Consider the following 19,931-nt stretch of genomic DNA (forward strand, 5'->3'; position numbering starts at 1 on the left):
CTGGCCCAGTCCTGGCCATTGTGGCCATTTGGGGAGTGAACCAACATATGGAAGATCTCTCTCTGTCTCTCCCTAACTCTGACTTTCAAGTAAATAAATCTTAAAAAAAGACTCACGAGGATCTCAAAAATAGTTGCAGATTTAACAATTATAGAGCAGGAAAAGATAACACTTGAATGTATAAGCCCTTTTGTTCCCCTTATTTTTAAAATTTGTATCTATTTTATTTTAAAGGCAGAGAGACAGAGGGAGAGAAAGCTCCCATCAACTGGCTTACTTCCTAAGTGCCAGCCTGGGCCAGGCTGAAGCCAGGACCTGAGAACTCCACCTGGGCCTCCCATGTGGACGGCAGGGACCCAACTACTTGAACCATCCATCACCTACTGCTTCCCAGGGTGAGCCTTAGCGGGAGCTGGGATTGGGAGTGGTGGGACTCCACTATGGGTGCTGGCGTCCCAAGCAGGTTGCACCACTGTGCCCAACACTTGTCCTGTCTTTCTAAAGGGAGAAAACGTTGGGTTAGGCTGTTGGAGCTACAAGGTCCCTAAGGTTATAAAGCAGAATCTCTGCATGTCAGGGGTGGGAGTTAAGGCTGGCAAGGGGCGGGGTCTGCCCAGTGACACCTGGGGCATCTGCACCGAGAGTCCCCTCTCCCCAACTCTCCCATGGCAGAGTCAGGGCTGAGGGTCAGGCTGGTTGCCCTGGGAAGCCCCGGGCAATGGTCCATTTGCAGGTGCTTTCTCCCAAGGTGGGGGCCTCTGCACAAAGGCAGACTCCCATCAGTCCTGAGCTTCCATAGATGACCCCCCTGTGACATGAGCCGGAGCCAAGGTGGAGCGCAGGCAAAGCCAGCCCCTTCCTCTGAGCTGTCCTTGGATCCCGCAGACTCCAGGGGGAGGGGCAAGATGGGGCCCCACTGCTCCTCTGCCTCCCTGCAGACGCCCCCAACCTCTCTGTCCACAACTGCCTGACTCAGCGTCTCCCTCCTGGACCTGTCTACCAAGAGGACTCTCACCTGCCCTCTCTCCCCTCCTTGTCCTCTATGTTGACACTGTAGCCCAAGTGATCTCTGGAGTTAGGTCCAAGCCCAGGTGAACAAAATGCAAGTCTTCCTCCCCGCCCCCCCCCCCCCCCCCCGCCCCGAGGCTTGGACCCGCCCCATCCTGCGGCGGCTTCGCCTGGAGGTAACCTCACAATCGTCCTCTGGAGCTGCCCACTGAAACCCACCCCACACTGCGCTCCCACCTCCACGTATTTTCATGGCCTCTGAGTGCACCTGCGCCACCTTCTCCTGCCAAGACTTCTCGGCCCAAGTCCTCGTTCACCTTTCCTGCGTCCTCCCGCCCCTCCCACGACCCTACCCACAAGAGTCTCTCCCAGAAGCTCACAACTTTCCCACTAGTGCCACAGTGCCTTGGGGGCTGTCTTCTCCCTCGCAGAAGACTCTGAGCTTCCTGGGGACAGAAAGGATGTCTCCGTAGGCAAAACCTGGACACAGCAGGTACACTTGATGGAGCCGGGTTGGGAAGGTTAGAGAGAAGGCCTCGGTGAAGGAGCTGGGCTGAACTGGCTCGGGGAAAATAAAGGCAGCCCAAGAAGTGAGCCGGAAAACACCAGGCTTAGAGCTGCTGTGGTGTGGATGCCAGGTTCCTGGAGAACTCGTGCAGGAGTTTGACCCCCACTGCCACAGGGCTAAGGGCTGGGACCCAGAGCAGGTGGTCAGGGCTGAGGCCCCACCCTTCTAAGTAGGACGCTGCTGTCAGAGAAGGGCGAGTTCAGCCCCTCTTGCTTGCTCTCTTGCCTCTCCACCTTCTACCAAGGGTGAAGCAGCAAGAAGGCCCCCACCAGACACTGGCCCCTTGATCCGGGGCTGTCCAGCCTCTAGTGCTGGGGGCCAGTACATGTACATTTACATACTGTTCAGAATAAATTGCCCCGTCTCAGCTACCCGGGACAGCAACGACAGCCTCAATTCCTGCCCATTCAGACGCGAGGCTGATCACGGGCAAGCTGCGGTCCAGCAAGCCCCTGGCAGCATGGGTACCCTAGGGCCACACCCAAGAAGCAGGACCGCTGGCCAGCAGTGCAGGCACGGCAGTCCGGATCTTACTGGCACGGGCTCCCCAGCTCCATGTGCAGCAGGGTGCTCACGTCTGGGCCACCTTCTGCGCTGGGTGCTGCTCTCTTCCAGGCAGCAGACACATGGTGGACACCTGTCTGGGATCTCAGCCACTTTGCTCCCATGAGGTGGAGCCTCGACAGGCTGCAGGAGCTGGCCTGGCCCACGTTCTGGCCCACATCTGCCAGCTTGCTCTGCCAGGCCATCTACCCACGTTCCCAGCTCCAGTGTGGGACACCAGTGCTCAGAGCAGGACCAACAGAGGCCCTCTGAAAGCTCCTGGGGTTAAGTTAATTACAAGAATAAAAAGCACCTTCAAGCCAGAGGGCACTGAAAGACATTAGCTGTGATTACCACGCAGATCACTCTGGGGCCACATTCCTGCCTGGGAATCTGCCCTGGGCCCGGCCACGCTTGCCGGGGCCAAGAGAGGCACCAGCCTCCCAGGGGGCCACTTCCCTCGCTGCCCACCCAGGCACACCACGGCCTCTCGAAGTCCACAGGACGAGCGGTGGTGGCTCTGAGTGCCGAGGGGACTTGCCCAAAGCCACAGGGCTCATGCCATGGGCTCCGGTGTCCCAAGTCTGTGGGACAAGTGTGGGAGCCTGGCCCACTGACCAGGGAGCCCATGGAGACCACTTCTCCCCTCAGCCCCCGTTTCCCAAGCGGCATGTGAAGCCCCAAGTGCACTGCAGAGAAACGAAGAGGGAGAGGGAAACCTACGGCGGGAGCGCAAACGAGTGCCGTGGAAGCAGAGACTGAACGCTGGTGCCTCGGGTCCAGCCACGGCGGCAGGGTTCGCCTGGGCGCAGGGCGGCAGGACAGGGTAGATGGCACCTGTCTCCCGGCGCACCTTCCCTCTGAACACAGTGGCAAGGGACAGCAGCTGGGCCCAAGCCAGAATGGGAATCCAGGCCATCTTCTGTCCCCCTGGGCCTGGTGCCTCGTGGGTCTGCACCACTTCCTGCTGTCTGGGGGCGGGGTGTGGGGCCCTTCCCAGCTTCAGGTCTCATCAAACACTCACTGCTCCCAAAGGTGGAGACTTGGGGGAGGTCCTTTAATCCGGGTCACAAAGAAAGAGGTGAGAAGCCACGAGGGCCTGGAGGAGGCAGGCTGGAGGAGGGAGTGGAGCCAGAGGCCGCGTCTCTTCCCACGAGACGCCAGGCAGGCCACTCCCTCTGCACACTTCTGTCAGCAGGGGCATTAATGAGCGCCATGTGCCCATCCAGGCTGCTTGAGCTCACACCTACACCCGTACTGTACCTGCCTGCTTCTCACACACGGGTGGACAAAGGCTCCCGCTGTGGGGCTCGCTCCCCCCAAGGACGCTCCCCTGGAGAACCGGGCAGGGGCCAGCAGAGGGCAAGCGCTGGGTCCAAGCAGAGAGAACCACATGCAGGGAGCCTGGAGCCGTCCCTGGGCCAGCGCAGCTGGGCTGAGTCCAGGGAGGCACCGGGCCAAGTGTGGCCCAGGTTACGGAGTGCACCTTGCTGCTTACATGCTGTGCTTGCCAGCTAAGTGGGGGCAGAGCTCAGGCAAAACTTAATCTCCAGGACAAGGCTGCTTGGTTCACCTCCCTGCTCCCAGCACTCTCGGCATTCAGACTCCTGTGCACTGAAGGTCTCCAGCCAGTGGCCGAGATCAAGGGCAGGGGATGTGTGTGTTCTTAGAGAAAGGCTGGAAGTCTAACAGCCGGAGAGCTCTCAGAGTCAACACAGCCAGGGGCTGGACCAGGCACTGTGCCTGTAGGCTGGGGATGGTTGCGCGGGCGAGCCACTGTAGGTAGCCAACCGTGGTGGCTCTCAGAACACACAACCGGATGGGCGGAGGAAAGCGAGTGTTCACCTTTAACACACTGTGCCCTGGGCGCCAATCTCCACGGCTCAGACGGACAAGGAGGGAACTCAACCCAAACGGCAGCGGTGCCTGTCCCGGGACGGGGGGCTGTTTTCCTCTTGTTGAATTTCCAAATGATCCATGCGCAGCATGGCTCTGCCCTGACTCTGTCCCCTGGGAGTGAGGTCTGGCTCCTGTCCAAGGAGCTCAGGAGGCCGGTCAGGCGAGGTTCTGCTCACACCTCCTCCTGAGACAGAAGGCCAGGCTCGGTTTCCAGTTGGCCTCTGTAGGAAAGGCATCCCCTGGGCCTCCTGGAAAGATGGAACCTGAGCTCCTAGGAGCACCAGAGACAAAGGACCCAGCACCTGCTGAGTGACGCCTGACGGAACTTCTGGCTGGCCTGCGACAGCCACCTGCTTGGAGCTGGGCAGGGCCCCAAGTCTCGCCAGCCCCTCCCCCTCTTGGCCAGGTCTCCTTCCCTCTTTCCTGTTTGTCCCCCATGTTGGCTGGGCACGGTGAGCCCTCCCAGATGGGTCTCCTCCACACCTTCCCCTGCTGGTTCAGGACCCTAGCTTCTTCCTGGCTGTTATTCTGACTGTGAGCAAACCAGTGCCCAGGTGGGAATGGAGTCTGTGGCTGGGCGTAAGCCATCTGGCCAAAGCCACACAGGAACTGGTGGCAGAGCTGGGACCGACACCCAGGGCTCTGCCACCACAGCACACTGATGCCCAGCCCCATGTTTAGGAGACCAAGGCAGCTACCTTCAGCCCATCTCCCAGGTCAGCTCAGCAGGAAGACACCTGGCTCCACTTCCATTTTAGCACCATTCACAGGTGTGAACGATCCAGTCTTGTCTGCCCAGTCCTGCTCCATGAGCTAAACCCAGAGAGGCCTGTGTGCTTCACTCGGATCCCCTGTGCTGGCTGGCTTGCCACCCACTGAACTCCTACCACAGACCCACGGGCTTCCACGGACTGCACTTCAGAGAGGGGCCCTGAAAACCACAAGCCAGAGGGCAAAGACTCCTCTAACCTGATGATGGCAGTGGCCTCTGCTGGCCTGTGCTGCCCTGGTGCCAGGGAGCAGTGCCCGTGTCAGCCCTGTCCCCGCCCTGCAGAGAGGGTCCTTAAGGCTCAGGGAGAGGGCTAGGCTGCCCGAGGCCATGTCCACACCAGGGGCAAAGCGGGGCTGGGATACCCCAACAGCCAGCTTGGTCCCCTCAGGCTGTGCTCCTCAGGACAGCTACCTTGCTGATAAGCGCATTTCAAGACAGCCTAAACCTGAAGCGCACCCCAAACAGAATAAACCAATAAAAGCCTGTCTCCTCCGTATGGCTTACAAACCGTCTCTGCAGGCGTTTTGGTGATTAATCTGCCCCATTGTCCAGGCCTGAGCTTTATTAGCCTATTTTACAGGTGGGGAGACCAAGACTCAGAAATGGCCATGGCTTGTCCAAGGCTACCTGCCCCTCCTGCAGCTGCTGCTGCCCTGACCCCATTGGGAACCCTCTGAGGGGTCCCTGTCCCAAGCCCAGCGCCCCTGCCCCCCGCCCCCCACCCCAGGAGCAAGCGGCAGTGAAAGGAGAGGCCCAGAGGAGCAGAGAGGAGAGGGAGGAGCTCCCGTCACCTACAGTTCACTCTGCAAAGCACGGTGCAGTCACAGTGGCAGAAGCAGAAACAGTGGAAGGTCCACTCCCTGCTGACCATTACGGGCAGGGCTCCTGGGCAGAGTCAGGAGGCGCCTGTCACACCCTGGCCACTCACCTCTTCCCCGTCGGGCTCCTGGCCGGTGCAGTGGGTAACGGATACATCGGCCAGCCAACAGATGGGCTTCGCCACGTCAATCTTTAATGAAGCATCCCAGCTCACCTATCAGAACCCTCCTATCCACCTGATTCCAGCAAGCTCCCTGCAAGACCACCCGATCCCTGTGGGGGCTCAGCCCACAGGCCTTGGGGACTGCCAGAAGGGGCCTCCCCTCTGGCTCTCCTGTGACCCCTGGAACATGGGGCAGGGTGGAGAGGTGTGGTCAGAGGGAGCAGGCAAGCAGGAGAACGGAGAATCCCCAGGTCCCAGGCAGCTGGGCCGCCTGCTCTCTGGGCCTGCCCCACACCTCTGCTCACTCTCGGACTGCTTCCTGACCCTCCTGCTCCCCTTGCCAGTCCCAGGGCTCCCAGGACTGCAGGCCATCAGCCCTGCAGCCTGCAGGCAAGCTTCCCCCATCCACTGCCAGGCAGCGCGGGCCACACTCAGCAGTGCCATGGCACTTGGCCACCGCACAGGCCTCAGCACAGCCTGGAGGGCTCAGCTTACCAACACGCCCTGAGCGGCAAAGTCCCAGTGTTCAAAAAGCCTGGTAATCAGGGGGACGCCTCCCCTCCTCACTGCACAGGGGGCTGTGCTAGTTGCTTCCTCTTGACTGCCTCTCCGAGTGGGACTCACACATGGCCCAGGTCTGTACCTGCTACCAGTACTGTGCACTTCTGTTTGCTCTGCTGGCTGTGAGCCCTCCCAGAGCAGGGGCTGCCTCTCACCCTTTTCTGTGTCAGCTCCTGGCACGGGGCCTGGCACAAGGCAGGCAGAGAACACCTGCGGGCCGTGCCCAAACTTGGCATCACCCCACACTCTCCGGGAGGAGTTAGCACCCGCTCACAACATCCCCAGGAAATGCTCTCGCCAGCAGAATGTCCCTCGGGGCCTCCTCTGGCCTGTCTGGCCCCAAGCCTGGGGCCCTCCCATGCAGGGCTTTCCCAGTTGCCTCCCACGACCTCACTGGCCCAGGCTCAGCCATTGAGCCCCGCTGACAGATTCCGCATCTGGGAGACCACTGTGGGGAATCCGTACCCTAGGACTTGAGGCCTTCCCGGCCTGGTCCCCCCGCTCCGGCAGCCTCCCTCCGGCCTGCCGCGACCCTACTGGGATCAGGCAGTCACATCCAGCGCCCCCTTCCCCGGCCTCAGCGCTCTGCTGCCTTTCCTCGCTCTTCCCTGCAGAATATGCAGCTTTTCACAGCACGACCCGAACCTCAGGGGAACACCCCCACCATAGGCTCAGTGCCTTCAAGGGCATCTGGGCCTGGCACCTCATCTCCTCCGCCCTCCCCCACGCGGGGCCCAGACTCTTCCCCAGGACTGTCGCCTCTAGGGGGCCTGTGACCTCAGACTAGCTACTCAGTCCCCTCTTTGGGACTTAACCTGCCCACTGTTGGGGCTACAGTGGGGGACGAGGACGAAGGTGGCTGCACCTGCCGCTTGCTGACGGTGTCCCTGAGCACCGAGTGCTCCGAGCCTGCAGACTCGAAGCCTCTGTGAGCTGACACTGAGCCCTGGCTCTGTCGCTTGCTCTCTGACCTTTCTGGCAGCTCCAGGCCAAAGTTTTGGCCTGGGACAGGAAACTCGAAGCCTGCCTGCTCCTCACCTCTCCCATGGGCTCCTGCCCTCTCTTTGGACTCCCTCCCTCCTCTAATGGCAGACTTCTGTGTCCTTGAGGACCCCACGCCCACGCCCAGTCCTGGCCTCCCCCAGCCCCTGCAGGCCCTATACTCCGCTATCAACAAGCTCCCGCTCCACCTGGCTCTGGGCTCTGTGGACGCAGGCACCACATCCCATTCCTCTTCAGCTGCTAGTGCATGGTCCGTCATAGAAGCTCAGTGCCCCCCAAACCCTCTGCTTATTCCCCCATCAAACAAGCATGGGGCCACAGCCGTGGATACAAGCTGCTCCCACTCTAGCAGGAGAGACAGGAAACACACAGACCACATAGAGGAAGGGAGTTCAGGGGGTGAGTGGGTGTGGGCTACTCACGACGGGCTCTCTGGTCAGCTGGCCCTGAAGCAGAGGCCCACAGGAGGTGAGGGATGGAGCTCGGAGGTTCCTTAGAGGGCAGAACACATGCAGTAGAAGGGACATCAGGTGTCCAGGCCCCAAGTCAGCAGCGTGCTTGGCGTGTCTGGGAAATGGTGGGGACACCAGGGCGACGGGAATGACGTGGGCAAGGTGGAGACTGGGGAAGGCAAGAATCAGAAAGGCGGCCAGGGCCAGAACACGTGGGCCACACTGGCCTTGGTCAGGAACTGGACGTCGCTCAGACTGGGAGCTCCTGGATTTCTGACCTGGCCTGACCTGGACAGCAAAAACCGAATGGCCTGCTGCGTGGAGCAGAGAAGATGGCGGCTAAGCAGCTGTGTGGCAGACGGCAGGGCCGGTGCGTGCAGGGGCACCTGCAGCTCAGCCCTGGACTTCCTGAGCCCTGAGCAGGGTTGTTTTTACAGGCACCTGGGCTGGTTCCTGTCCTGAAGCAGTGACCCTTGGCAGAAGGCTACCTGGGAGCTCACCCTTCTTTAGGGAAGGGACTACCCTCAGTAGAGGAGGAGAAAGATGCTGGCCAGGACAGGTCGGGTCACAGGTCTGTGACAATCAAGCCCTCATCACGTCGGGTGATGACTTAGAAAGCGACTGGCTGCAGAGGCAGACTGGACTTGGAACAGGGGACCTGTCACTCATGAGGGTGGCCCTGGACACGTCACTCAAGAGCTTGACGTGAAGAGCTTTCACTTCTTCGTCCTGCAAGGGGACGTCCTCAGGGGATGCCATGAAGACCGAGCCTGCTCCTGCCTGCTGAGGGCAGGGCTCAGGGACGACACCTGTGTCCTCAGCTGTGCTGCACAGCCCGCGGGCCGCCTTCCCACCCTTTCCATCACGGGAGCCTCAGGACAACGCCCATTTTAAAGATGAGGAAACAGGCTCAGAACAGGAAGCGGCCTGCCTAAGGCTTCACGGCAGCTACGTGCGACAGGATGTGGAGCAGTACAGGGCGGGGAGGGCACACCACTGTCACCGCCCCCACAGCCCGTGCCCCTCCCAGGCAACGCTCTGAGATGGGCTGTGCACTATCACGCCCTGGCGGGGTGCATGCTCTGGGCTGTCCATGGACAGGGGGAGCCCGAGGAACCTGCCCTAGCATCAAGGACATGATCCTGGGCTGGTGGGAGGCAGCGGCCTTTCTTCCCTGGGCTGTAAACTGGGGACCGGCCCCAGCTCTTTCAAGGAAGTCGAGAGCGGTGGCAAGGGCCCTGTGGGCGACGCAGTGCAGGCAGTGACACAGGGAGATCACACGGCTCAGCCCCACCCTCTCTGCAGACCCAGACTCCCTGGCACTCCTGTGCCACTGCCATCCTGCCCCTCCCCCCACCCCGCCAAGCCTGCAGGGTCATCCCGGCCACCACACCCCAAACATCCCAGCCTCTATCACTGCAGGTGGGGCTGTCGCACCACCTCAGGGGCTGACACTCTTGGTTACCTTTGCAAATAATTGCTTCTAAACAGAGTACTGCAAATTGTTAGGTGAACTATACAAACCACCCCTGCTACCCTCACAACAACCCTGTGAGGTAGGTATGACCAACCCACTTTACAGATGGAGAAAAGGAGTCCACGTCAGAAGCTCCCCGGGCTCACGCACAATTCCTGGTCACCAGCGTTGAAGGCCCCTCCCTCCGCAGGGCCGCAGGCTGCGTGGTGCTGAGCAGGCCGAGGAGAGGGTGCGATTTCTGTGTGAGACAATTCGATTGCCATGTCCCTCACGCACAGAGAGCACCCCTCACCTCGAGCCCAGGTTCTCGGGCTGGAGAGCGAGGCTGGTTCAGGACTTCGTCTTGGTTGGCAGAGTGGAAAGCAGCGGCTGCAAGAAGCACCAACTGACACGGGAACGCCTCTACCCTCCCAGCGTGGGGGCTGAGCATCAGACGCGGAAGGCAGGAACCTGCCTCAGGAGCGCAGTGTAGACCAGCAGACCGGGCCCACCCACACAGGACAGCAGCAGTGTGTTCTGGCCTGTGGGGGCCACCAGGAGTCTGTGGGTGCCTGGGAAGGTGACACACACAGCAAGGCCAGGGGTGAAGGGGGCTGGGAGACGACCACCAGGTGAGCGGCGAGGGTGTGGGGACTCGGAGCTGGGGAGCTGGGGGCTGACGGGCACTGCCGTTGCCACCCTGCAGGGAGGCAGGGCCAGCGTTCAGGCTGAGGGGCAGTGGGAGACCACGACGCACCAGGGACACCTTGGCCTGAAGCGCCCTCATCAGCAGACACACTCGGGACCACCTCCATGCTCCCCGGCCTGGGTCAAGATGAGGCTCGAGTGGGGCCTGGCCCGCGGCCTGAGGGGCTTGGAAGGCGCCAGTCAGGCGGTGCTGGTTCCCGAGGTGCAGAGAGGAGGAGGGTGTTTCTGAATTTGCCAGGATGCACGCTCCGGGAACAACGTGCCGTGCCCAGCGGTGCTGTGGCCACAGCATGGGGATGCCGGGGAGTGGGGAGGAGCCCTCCACGGGGCACTGGCTTGGTCTGAGGAGCACCATGGCCCAGGGACCTGCAGGGCTGAGAGGGGAAGAAGGCATGGCATGCCAGGCACGGCCAGCAGCTGTGTGCACGGAGCCTGCAGTGCCCAGCCTCGCCTTCTGGGCGTCCCCTTCTGAGCTGGTCAGGCTGCAGAGGGCAGCAGGGAGGTGGCAGAGACGGGAGGAAGGCAGCCTGGTCAGAGGTCTGTCCTTGGCCCTCAGAGGGTTCACACCAGCCCAGAAGGTGCCCGAGGGGCAGAAGGGCCAACGGCCTGGCAGCCAGGAATGCCCGGTGGAAAGGAGCTCTGAGAGGCACAGCTCAGCCCCAGCGCAAGTGGCTCTAAGGTCTGAGCTGCTCTGCTCCCTTACAGGGCGATGGGGTGGGCCTGGTCTGTCTGTCCAGACCTCCCTTCCCGGCTTGCCATGGCTCTGTGGCTGTGGCGGCTGGAGGGCTGCTGGGGACGGGTAGGGATGCGGGAGGTTGGAGAAATGAGATGTTCATCGTCCGGCACCAGGAGAGCCAGCTCCAGAGCCACGGTGACGTGTGACAAGCGAGCCGGATGGGACGTGCCGCTGTGCTCCGAGCCCGGGTGATTAGCTCGCCCCACGAGTTCCTTAGGACCCCCACCCCGGTCCTGGGTCCCAGGAAAACAGCATCCTAGGAAGGAGCGGCTGTGTCAGGCCTCGGCCACTCAGGATGACAGGAGGAACCCTCCCCTTGGTTGATTCCTGCAAAACGGGGGTCCTCAGCTTCATGGCACCCAGGGTCCTTCCCCGGCTCCCACCCCTCCAGCACCACCTGGGCCCAGACATGTGCCTCCTGCGGCAGCAGAAGCTCTGAGTGGCAATTTCTAGAGAATTCCCTGCCATCAGGCAGCCACGCTCCCTCAGCGTGGGGCCCTGCTCCCTGGAGTAGTGGAAGATGGCGACAGAGCGACCGTGATGAGTTTTGAGAGAACCGAGTGGTTTATCAGCAGACTGGCCTGGGACACACAGTGGAGTGGGGCCGGGGAGCAGCTGGACAGCTCCCCTGGGGCACCAGTGTACCATGGGGGCATCAGAAGAGCTCCCTTGCCCAGCGCTGTACTGCTTGGTGCCAAAACATGCCTCCACGGCACTACGGCTCGCTGCTCTCCCACACCCCGCCCCTCTAGTGAGAAGGCAGCAGTCGGGCGTGGGACGGGCCATGTCCTTCCTCCCTTTCTCTGAGGCCTGGTTTCCAGCCGTAGATGGGGCGGACCTCAGGGGTCCACCTGGCACTGTGAGTCGAAGAGCACACGAGACAGCAGGGACAGCTTGACGAGGGACAGGTCTGTCAGAGCTTCTACCCCAGCGGTTCTCCACCCTCTCAGCCCCCACGGCCCCTTTCTGTGACAGACACTCTGCAGTGGCCCTGCGTTTTCCTGCAATGAGATGCACGGGTGGTGTAACCCACACACGTGGGTGGGCGAGAAAGGCCTGATGTGTCCTGGAAGGGGACGAAAGGGGGCAGCCATCTATCATGAAGCACAGGCCCTGGACGCTGGGAGGGGAAGCAGAGAGCAGCACCTGCCACAGACCTGGGACACACTGCTGCGCCACGGGTCAGCTGGACAGGCGACAAAGACATCTCCCGAGAAGGGACTTTTCCGAGCAGAAAACAGGTGGGACAGTGACAAATCCAAGTAGCCGCAGTCCCAGAAAACTCTGCACATGCTAAAACTGAAACAAACAAACAAAACAAAACAGTGCTCTTTATAGAATGGAGCCACATTCTGGCTCAGATCACAAAAACAGCTTTTCACCCATAGAAGTCTGGTGGGACACATGAAACACACCCACTGTGCGGGCTGTCCTGTGTACCCCAAAGGTCCAGCACCATTCCGTCCCACGCCGCCCTGCGGGGGCTACCTGTCCAGCCCCCCGCCACTTCAGGTCTACAAGAAACATCACAAGAAGACAGCGCTCACACACAAGGCAGTGGCAGAGTTGGGCGATGGGGACAATACGGCTCCTGCAACCAACAGCGGTCACAGGCCAGGGGGTGCAGACCCCCAGGTATGTTGGAGGCCTCATGATGCGGAGGGCATGCAGGGGTCAAAGGCGCTGCCCATGGGGCAGGCGTATGGGAGAGCGCTGTGCTCTCTGGAGTCCAGGGCTGCGCACGGGCCGGCCCCCTCCTTTCATCCCTGCCCTGGAGAAGCAGCTGCCATGGTCAGAGAGCAGGGGGGATGGATGAAATATTCCCAGGGCCCTCTCTGTCTCTGAGTCTGTAGGAGAGATGGCTCTTTGAGGTGACTGCCTGCACGCTTGGTTTACGGGGGCAGCCTTGTAAAAAGGCACCCGGGCTCTGGCAGCCGCACATGCAGCTCAGTCATTCCTGTTCTGTTGTTATCATGCGTGTTATCTCTGTTCACAACCACCTCATCTCCGCGGCTAAGATGTCCATGGAAAAGAAAGGAGAATGGAGGCCGGCGCCGCGGCTCAATAGGCTAATCCTCTGCCTTGCAGTGCCGGCACACCGGGTTCTAGTCCTGGTTGGGGCGCCTGATTCTGTCCCGGTTGCCCCTCTTCCAGGCCAGCTCTCTGTTGTGGCCAGGGAGTGCAGTGGAGGATGGCCCAAGTGCTTGGGCCCTGCACCCCATGGGAGACCAGGAGAAGCACCTGGCTCCGCGGCGGCCATTGGAGAGTGAACCAATGGCAAAAGGAAGACCTTTCTCTCTCTCTCTCACTGTCCACTCTGCCTGTCAAAAAAAGAAAGAAAGAAAGGAGAATGGGTGAGGGTGTGAGTGCGAGCCCACTGGGGAGCAGGGGCCCCTCTGCCCCAGGCCCTTCCCTAAAACTGGAGGGCCCTGGAGTCCTCAGTATGTTCTGTGGCCACTGACCAGGAGGCCTGGCCTACGAGACCTCTCATGCCTTCAGCCAGTTTCACCCATGCCACCAACCAGCCAATGACAGGAGAAAGGGTGCAACAGGGCCAGGCGCCCGTCCGCGATGATAACAGCTACAGGTCTGCAGAGAATAAGGAAACTTAACATGACCACAACACACAGGAGACTCAGGGGTGAAGTCCTCAAGGGCTGCTGGACACAGAGGCAGATAGCGCTGCCCCTGTTCTCAGCCTGGAAAGGCCACAGTGGGTGTTAAAAACAGTGCATATCTGTGAAGTACTCGAACATCAGGGCCACCCCGTGCACTGTGCAGGACGACCACAGCCCATCCCGGGGATGACTGGCCAGTGTCCCTCCTGATGGGGGGCAGGGGTACCCAGGGACTGGCCCAGCATAAGTGCATCCACACACACTCACGTCCATCCACACCTGCATCCACAGTGTGCAGGCACTGTCGAGACCTGCAGACCCCCGAGATGGAAATGCCCGCTGTGTCAGGAGCACAGCTTCACACACTCGACACACGGCAGTCCGCTCTGGGTGCCGGGCAGGAGTCAAGCACCACGGTGTGTCCTGGAGACCAACAGTGGACAGGTAGGGCGTGTCTCTGGTCCTCACAGCAATCTTGGGGGAAGTGGAGTGGCAACCAGGCCCTAGTGCTATAAGGTAGGGAACGCAGATGGGGGCAGAGTAAGCGTGGGGAAGGGGGCTCACCCTGGCCTGGGGCAGGGCAGGGGGCACAGAGGTCTTCCCATGGAGCGTGGGACTCCCCACTGAGAGGAAGTGGTGAACAGAGGTAGAAACCAGATGTCAGGGGAGGCCAAGGAGGAGCAGAGATGACCAGAACAGTGGGGGGCAGGGCAAGTGGGCAGCTGGTGTCCAAGCCCAGGGCACTGGGCCTTTCCCGCCCTCATCCCACTGCCCGCACATTCCTGGGAAACCACAAAGCTCCTCCGAAGGCTCCCTTGTACTCATCCTGTCACTTCTGGAATCCTTCTTTTTAGAAAAGATCTCTGGGATAATTTGAACGACAACTTCTCAGACCTCGCAGACTCCTGCCTCTCTGGCTCCTGGCCAGTTCCTTTTTTTTTCACAGCCAAAACCAATTTATTCAAGGGAAAACAAATCCGCAGAGGCAGCCAACTGCCGGTGCGCACAGAGAGCAGGTGACAGAGGGCTGCCTGTCCACTTCTGAAGGTTGGAGTCACTAGGGCGGTAGGCGCCAGAGCCAGGGGCGGCAGAGAAGCGCTGCGGGCAGAACTGCCCTTGAGGGCGAGCAGTGGGGCAAGCGGCTCCCAGCCTACCCTCTGGTGCTTCCGGGAGGACCTGGGCCTTTAACCAGGAAGCCACTCCCGGGGACGGAAGCGGGGGGAAGGAAGTGCTTTCTTCAGTTCCTCTGCAGACAAGCAGGGATCACAGCAGTGCACAGTGCAGACCCTGCCTCACAGCAGCATAGATGGTGTAGATGCTGCTGCTTCACAGCCCCTCAGTAGGGGGTGTGTGTTCTCTATCGCAGGCCTGGAAGGTCCCACACAGGGCATTTAGCAAAGGAAATGCAAGACCCTCTGCTTGTTAGGGAAGCACACAGCTCGGGGGTGGGGAATCCCACAGATGGGGCCACACTGCACGAATCAGAGCTGCCGCAGCCAGTCCGGACACGGCCGATGAGGCGTGAGGACTGTTCACCCTCTGCAGTAGACGGATGCCGACCAGAGTGCTCTCCCTCCTTGGGGTGTCTGCTTGGACAGTGGGGGCACCAGTGTCTCTGGGGCAACTGTCACTGTGCTGGACCCAGGGCGAACGGGGACTTTCACTGTGGGAGGGCTTGGCAAGAGATACCCAAGCCGTACCAGTGGATGACCCTGTCTGACTCAGAAATGTACGACAGAGAGCACTGGCAAGTGTGCCAAGACTGAATACAAAGTGCACACACAAACACACATACAAACTGCCTCTGCCCACGCGTGTCATGGTGGAGAGGGCAGTGGCCCGCATGCTTGGCGGCAGAGAGCGGCTGCTCTCACGGTGCCTGGCGGAGCACCCTGGGAAGGGGCCGCGCACACGGAGCAGACGTCCACACGCAGGCACCCGAGGAGGAAGGCAGGAAGCTGCCCTCTACCCCCTGCACTGTGGGTCTGCACGCTCAGTCTACGGGGTGTCCTGACACTGATCACTCGTGTTTGGGCAAACCCCACAGGCTGCAGACACCAGTCACAAAAAGGGGGACCTTGGGCCCCCACACGTCTGTCTGACTTGTGTGCAATCAGGCGGGATAGTTTGCTGCAAGGCTGCCCCACGATGCAGGGGGTGCTCTTTATGAGAGAGGCAGCACACGGGCCGAGGCCTTCCACTGATGGGGTTGCCGCTGGGTGTGGGCACTGACCCGGATGCTCTCCGACCCCTTCCCTTTAGGTTTTTCTACAGAGGTTCCATCAGGTGGGCACCATGGAGTCGCTGGCCAATGGTGATTGGCTCAATCCCCAGCCCTTCTCCCCTCCCCAAGGTCAAGAGTTCTGACTGGCTATTCATACCAATCACATTGGCAAGCAGCCACCCCCAGCTATCTAGATACTTCCAGCCACCAGGCGTGGCATCGACTTACAAAAAGCCACTCTTGTCATTCTGGGGAGTCCAAGCCCTTAGGACTTGGGCCAATCATTATAACAAAAGATGCCCCCATCAGCTGCTCCATGGATTTTACAAGCTCTGTCACGGCAGCTTGTGGGGCAGCACATAGAGACTGGGGGAAACAGCTATCCACTCATGCAGCGGTGCGGAAGGGGCTGCAAGTGCCAACAGCTGTCACCTCTGGTTGCAGGAGACAATTTTCCTTATCTGTATTTTCCATGTTCAATAATACACACATGTTACTTATGTAAAGGATGGGTTCATGTTGCACCTTTGATGTGTCAAGGTCCTTTGGAAAGTAAAGGGCAGGGCTGGCGCTGTGGTGTAGCAGGTAAAGCTGCCACCTGCAGAGCCAGCATCCCATATGGGCGCTGGTTCTAGTCCCAGCTGCTCCACTTCTGATCCAGCTCTCTGCTGTGGCCTGGGGAAGCAGTAGAAGATGGCCCAAGTCCTTGGGCCCCTGCACCCGTGTGGGAAACCTGAAGAAGCTCCTGGCTCCTGGGTCTGGATCGGCACAGCTCTGGCCATTGCAGCCAGCTGGGGCATGAACCAGCGGATGGAAGATCTCTCTCTCTCTGCCTCACTGTGAGCCTTGGCTTCTTGCCTAGAGTGGGGACATTAGCTGGGAATCAGCGGCTAAGAGCAGGGTTTGGCAGGACACTGCCCAATGCTAAGTGTGGGGAAAGTTTGCTTTCAGGATTGGTATCTAAGTATCTGCTGTCTGTCAGGCCTGGAAGATTCTGCAACAGCCCACCCAGTGTTTGCTCACACACAGCAGGGAGAGGTGGGGAGATGCTAGGAAGGACCCCCAGGACCCCCAGACACCTCCCCAGAACAAGACAGGAGCCAGGCGAGGAAGCAGGATTGGCTGGGTGTCTACGAGATGCCAGGCACCACTCTGGGCCCACAAATCCTCTCCATAACTTAGTGAAGTGAGACTTAAGACCCTGTTTGATGAGCAAGGAAAGTGAAGCTTAGACAAGCTAACCACGCTGAACAAGAGCAGAAGAGGAAGTACCAAGGTTCTTTGAACCCTTGTCATACCACACAATACACACCCTATACATTATAAGCATTTCAAATCTGATCTTCACAACAAACCTAAGAAATAGCATTTATTTCCCAAAGCCGTGCAGGTGGCAGAGCACATACTTGAACATGACACCTAGCTGCCTCCAGATACTTTTTCCCCTCCAGCACCCAGTGAGGGGGGATGGGATTCCTTACAGTGGCAGCAAAGGGCCTCCAGCAGTAGCTGTAGACAGATAGGTGCAACAGGGTCAGCCCCGACGGAGGTGCGGGTGGAAGGCAGAGCAGCTGGTCACATGGCCACCAGGAACTGACTATGGAGCAGGGAGGAGCCAGTGGAAGGCAAACACACACTGCATGATCTCACTCATGCAAAGTCCATGAGCCATCAAAATGACCCTGCCACAGGAAGTGGACCTCACAGCTGCCCTCCAGGGTAGGGATGCTAACGACACTTTGGTCTCCGTCTGGTGGTGGGGACTGGAGGAGACACGCAAATGGAGAGACTCACCGACAGACACGTGGCATTCGTGGCTTATACTCAGCTGAACTACAACTTTAATCCTGGGGCGAGCATTTGGCACAGCAGTGAAGACCCTGCTTGGGGAACACACTTCCATAGCAGAGTGCCTGGTTCAAGCCCTGGCTCGGTCTGTTTTAAAGACTTTATTTTTTAAAATTTATTTGAAAGGTGTGTGTGTGTGTGTGGGGGGGGGGGGAGAGAGAGAGAGAGAGATAGAGAGAGAGAGAGAGAGAGGGGGGAGGGGGAGGGAGGGAGGGAGAGGGGGAGAGAGAGAGAGAGAGAGAGAGAGAGAGAATGAATTACTTTCTAGAGATCTTCCATCCCCAAATGGCCACAATGGGTCAGGGCTGGGCCAGATTGAAGCCAGGAGCCAGGAACTCAATCCTGGTCTCTCACATGTACTTGGGCCATTATCTGCTGTCTTCCTGGGCACATCAGCAGGAAGACAGATCAGAAGCACAGAAGTTAGGACTCAAATGTGGTATGGGATGCTGGCGTCACAGGTGGCAGCTTGATCCACTTGCCACAACTCTGTCCCCAGCTCTGTTTCTGATTCCAGCTTCCTGCTAATGTGTACCCCAGGAGGCAGCAGGTGAGGGCTTAGGCACAGGGGTCTCTGCCACTCACATGGGAGATCTGGATGGAGTTCCCGGCTCCAGTTCTGCCGATTGTGGGAATCTGGGGAGTACACTAGAGGATGGGAGCTTTCTCTTTCTCTCTGCCTCTCAAATAAATAACAATTTTAAAAAAACACACAAAAACTTTCCCAGAGCCGGTGCTGTGGCGTAATGGGTAAAGCCGGTGCCTGCAGTACTAGCATTGCATATGGGTGTCACTTCCAGTCCTGGCTGCTCTACTTCCGATCCAGCTCTCTGCTGTGGCCTGGGAAAGCAGTAGAAGATGGTCCAAGTCCTTGGGCCCCTGCAGCCCAAGGTGCTCCTGAATTCTGGCTTCAGATCAGCTGTTGCGGCCAAGTGGGGAGTGAACCAGCAGATGGAAGACCTCTCTCTCTCTGTCTCTCCTTCTCTCTCTGTGTAACTCTTTCAAATAAATAAATAAATACATCTTAAAAAAAAAAAAAAAACCTGCCACTCCCAACTTTAAAACAAAGTTTAACCCTCAGTCTGTCCCAGGATTTCCATCCACGCAAAGGCAGCCACTGCCACCGGAACCAGCACGGGCGACAGCTGCGCTCACGTTCATACCACATCCACACACCTTAGCCGACTGGTGGCTCCCACCCCGCCCCAACAGACACACACGCATGCGGGGGGATCCAGGGAGTTACTTCCTCACCATGGGGCTCAGCTTTCTCATCTGAAATTGAGGGCCGGGCTAACTGACTTACCTGCTCTTCCATGGTGGATTCAGTACAACAGCTCGTTGTAAGCACTTATTTGAAAGAACCAGGCACCTGGCTAAATGAACCCCATTCACTGCCCCTCAGTGCATCCAAACATACACGGAGACTAGAGCCCAGCTCCACAGCCTGGGGAAGTCTGGCTAAGTCCAGATCTGACACCAACGCAGCTCAAGCCTCTTGGGTGGAAAAACGCTCCAGGGACATTCACATCTGTGTTGTGTAGGTCCTAGGTGGCCGCCACTCAACACTGCTGCACCTGGGAAGTGTCCTTACCATGCAAGTCCCAGGCAGAAAACCCACACACCATGTGCCCCCACCTCCCCCCGCCCCAGGCCCTGAGCACCACCTCCCCCATCCCCACCCGCCCCAGGCCCTGAGCACCACCTCCCCCCTTTCCCTCAGCTCTGACAGCAGCAGCAGTGACAATGCCTGCAGATACTGATACTGAGTGACCACAGACAGCCTCTCAACATCTGATGCTCCGGCTCGTTTAAATGGAATGACAACCCCGCATGTCCCCATGTTATAGATCAGAAACCTGAGGCACAGAAAAGTTAAACGACTTGCCAAGGGTTCCTCAGCTGGACTGCAGCAGAACCGAGCAGTAGGACTCCAAGCCCGGTCCCTAACTGCTGTGCCCTAGTAAGGCCCTGCGGGACCCTGTCCGAGGCTCAGGACACTCCCACCAGGGAAAGGCCTGTCCTCCCTCTGGAGCTCTCACCATGAATTTCCAGTAAAGCCACAGTGTTTTTGCTTCTTTGCCTTAACTGCTGTGCTAGCCCCTCTCCTCACCATGGCCCTCACCACGAGACACCACCACCCTGAATTTTCCAGGCATTTAGGGCCTTTCAACTCAGCAAAGCTCCCCCCGTCCACCTCTGATTTCCTTTCTGGTCTCTTTGCTATTTGACCCCAGGTACCAGAGATGCTGCTCTGTACTCCTCCCAGCCCACCTGAGCCCTCCCTTGCTCTCCCCCTGCCCAGGGGCTGCTCCTTCCGCCTGGGAGTACCCCCACCCCAATGCCTCACCTGCAGAGCCCCCGCTCCAGGGCACCTGCTGAGAAGTCTCCTTGCCACTTCCTGTGCCTGTTCCCGGAGTACCTGCGTGTTGGAGCCCTTGCCCCAGACAGGAAGGACTGCCCATCTCTCATCTGCTCCCCCCAGCCAGTCTCTTACACTCAGCAAGTGCTTACCAAATGTCTGTCAAACGCAGGAATTCCAAGATAAACGGCT

General features: G+C 59.3%; 1 protein-coding gene across 2 annotated transcripts in view; it reads right to left on the reverse strand.

The window, feature by feature from the left end:
* EVL (Enah/Vasp-like) overlaps positions 1-19,931 on the reverse strand; it is a 135,594-nt gene that overhangs the window by 17,849 nt on the left and 97,814 nt on the right. The window lies entirely within an intron of this gene.

Source organism: Lepus europaeus, chromosome 22 (genome assembly GCF_033115175.1).
Source record: "Lepus europaeus isolate LE1 chromosome 22, mLepTim1.pri, whole genome shotgun sequence".
Lineage (NCBI taxonomy): Eukaryota > Metazoa > Chordata > Mammalia > Lagomorpha > Leporidae > Lepus > Lepus europaeus.